Here is a 3,583-nt window from a genome sequence, read left to right as displayed (position 1 = left end):
AGATTTGGTTAGGATGAAATTGAAAGGGAAGAGCTTAGATTTTGATGCCTATAAGATGTTTGTTAAAATGCTTGTTTGAGGGAGTTCTTGATTGTGTATTTTTTAAAATATCATTAAATTCTTTGGAAGACATAATTGATATTTGGATGCTATTATTTAGTGAATTGAGCTTAGTACTTTGTAAAAATTTTGATTATGAAAGAGATATGTAGCTAGTTAAATTCTTTGGAGTTATGTAGTTGGTGAAAAATTGTTGGGCAAAAATTGAATGTTAAAAAGCTTTACTATGAGATTTGAAAATGAGTTACGTTTGGTACTTTGACGAAAAGACTAAGAGGATGTTGTATTTTAATGAAACAGTTGGCTATGCCTTTTAAAGGACTTTCATTTGCAAATTTTTGGTATTTCAAATTTCAAATTTATTATAACTAAATTTTTTATAGTGATAATGCTGGAAGGAAATTATTGAATTTATTAAAAGTTTATTTAAAATCTTAATATAATTTATAAGGTGTTTGAAAGAGGAGAAATTTAATTGAAGTTGAGAGGAGAATTTTTGAATTTGAAAGTATTTTAGGTAAATGAATAGCATTCTAATGATTTGATAGTAAATTCATTTCCTTTGAAATTTTGATTATACATATTCATATATAATATGTGTATCTAACATTGTAGTTATCTTGTTATTTACTATTATATATAAAAATTCTTATTTTACATTAAAATTTGTGAAAGGAATTGGAATTAGTTTTTCAAACAAAATGTTCACAAGTATCATTATGTTAATATTGATTATTTTACGGGTTAAATAATAATTATTTATTATGATTCATGTATGGGAAAGCTTATATATATGATATTGTTTTATGATGATTATGAAGATATCAGATAAAATGTTAATTTTATAAACTTTAGCATACTTGATTTGAATTGTGAGATTTAATTAGAACGTTGGTTGATAACACCAATTTTATTAGCCCTTAGTGTGTATAGTTAAATTCTAGCTATTTTGATATTTATGAGTATCATACTCATACTTATTTCATGAGCCTTGTGCTTACGCTTATTATTCGTGGTCTCTGCCGTGCTTTTTTCTTTCAAATAATAAAATGAATAAAAATACTAAAAAATTCACCAAAAATTATAAATTTCAACTTTAAAAAATTTAAATAGGTTAAAAAAGTAGAATATATTCCTTCAATTGTATTTGTTAAATATTCAATGCCAAAACTAGAAAAATGACAATAAAATCCCTCCTAATTATATAAAATAATAATTTAGTCCCTCGAATACCATAATTTCACTAAAGCCCCCATGGACTTCTGTGTCAATAAATTTTAAAGTGAAAATGTCATTTTACCCTTATTTATAAGTTGTAATTTCTTTTTTAATTATTACAATTTTTTTAAAATATTTTTTAAACAAAAGTTATGATTAAGACTTTTTATTTTGAGAATTTATTTTTCAATAACAAATTATAATTGATAAGTTATGATTTATTATTCAATTCTTACAATTAAAAAAACAAAAATTATTATTTTTTAAGCAAAAATTGTTATTGAGACTTTTTATTTTGAGATAAAAATTACACTTAACAAGTTGTAATTTCTTACGATTCACAAAATAAAAGTTATTATTTTTTTAAAAAAAGTTATAATCAGAGCCTATTATTTTTAATAAAAGTAAAGTAATCTTTTTACTTTAAAATTTATTAACATAAAAATTTTTAAAAACTTTAATGAAATTATGTCATTTTAAAAGTTCAGATTATCATTTTATATAAATTTAATCATTTTATATAAATTTAAGGGATTTATTGTCAGTTTTCCTCAAAACTCGCCCGCTGATATTGGAAACGATAAAGTGAACCAAGGTGGCCCCACGCTACAGTACAAATCTAACAGTCCATCCGGCGAGTAGCCTTGCACAGACCGTCGAAGAATGTAAAACCTAATAGTCTAATACGGACGCATAATTACGTTTCATTTCTTAGAAAAATCGCATAATTATCAAAAACACTACAAATGGTGCAGGATAAAACCAATCCATCATTTTCACGTATGCAGACGGAACATGCGAAGCTGGCGTTCGTGGTGAGCACCAAATTTGGACCATCCAGATTTATAGATTTTATTTTTATTTTATATTTATCATAAAATATTATAAATTTTTAATAAATTTATGAAAAAAATTAATTTTTTAATTATTCAACTTTTAACAAACTTATAATTCAGTCTCTCAATTATAATTACTGTGACTTAGTATGTATTTGGTTTTCAATTTGTTAAAAGTTCTTTTAATAAAAATCCATTTGATAAAAATCAATTTAATAAAAGTCAATTGTAGTAATAAAATTTGTGTTTGAATATATTTTTTTTAAAGTTAGTTTAATACACTAAAAATTGTTTGCTTTGTGATAGTAAAATATGCTTTTGAATATACAATTACTAAAAAGAGCATTGATTTATGATGATTTGTAATTTTTATCATACAAATGTAATATATTTAAAATATTTAAAAAATATAATAAATATTTTAAATATCATAAAATTTGATCTATAATGTTAAAAATTTGATCTCTAGTTATTTTTACTTTTTTTTTATAATTTTAAAAAATATGATAAAGATTTGTAATTTTTATTATACATTAATGCTAAAAGTTAACGTGATTAATTATTCAATTTATAATACTAAAAATTTAATACCTAATTATTATTGAAATGATAATTATATTTTTTATGAATTAAATATTTTTTAAATAAAAGAATGAGAGATAAAACCTGGGGTAGTATGATTAAATAACGTTCTACTTTTCAAAAGTTTTAAATAGTTATGTTTTAAAATCTACTTTCAGCCACTGTTTGAATGTGCTTTCAAGATGTATTTTTTTACAAAATATTTTACCCAAACGACTTCCAACATCTTGACAGTGAAGTTTTACTTTTTAAATATGAAACGCAAGAAAACCAAACGGGCCCTTAATTCCTCAACTTTTGACTTGCTTATGGCTTAGTCTTTCAACTTTTGACCTATTTATGAATCAATCCCTCAACTTTCATTTTTTTTTTTATGTTAACTTCGATCTCACATCAAGAGCAAAATGAGGGTACTTTAAATCAAGAGATGAGCATTTTTTTTCTTTATCCATATTATTTGATAAGGATAATTTTTTAAAAAAATTGAAAAATAAGGACCAAGTTGTAAGTGGAAAAATAAGGGAAGTTAATGGACTCATAGCGAGTCATAGTTGAGGGATTGAGTCACAGCGCGAGTTATAGTTAATGGATTGGGTTATAAATGAGTTAAAAGTTGAAAGACTAAAATATTAAATTTCTCTAAGTCTATCTTATCTTCAATATGGACAATGCAATTTAATTTGAATGATCCAATTTAATATTATTTTTTAAAATTTTTATAAATTGACTATCCAAAAGTATTGGGACAATCTAGATGATCATTTTTAATTAATATATTATTGCTAATTTATTTGCTATAAAGTCTATATGGAGTAGTTTCATTGTTCATTTTGCTTTTGATGCTGTCTATAATTAATTTGATTCTTTTAACTCTCGCGTTTTGAGTG

This window comes from Prosopis cineraria, unplaced genomic scaffold (genome assembly GCF_029017545.1).
Source record: "Prosopis cineraria cultivar Desert tree isolate PC_DT_omini unplaced genomic scaffold, ASM2901754v1 PC11, whole genome shotgun sequence".
Lineage (NCBI taxonomy): Eukaryota > Viridiplantae > Streptophyta > Magnoliopsida > Fabales > Fabaceae > Prosopis > Prosopis cineraria.
Note: the sequence above shows the minus strand (reverse complement) of the source record.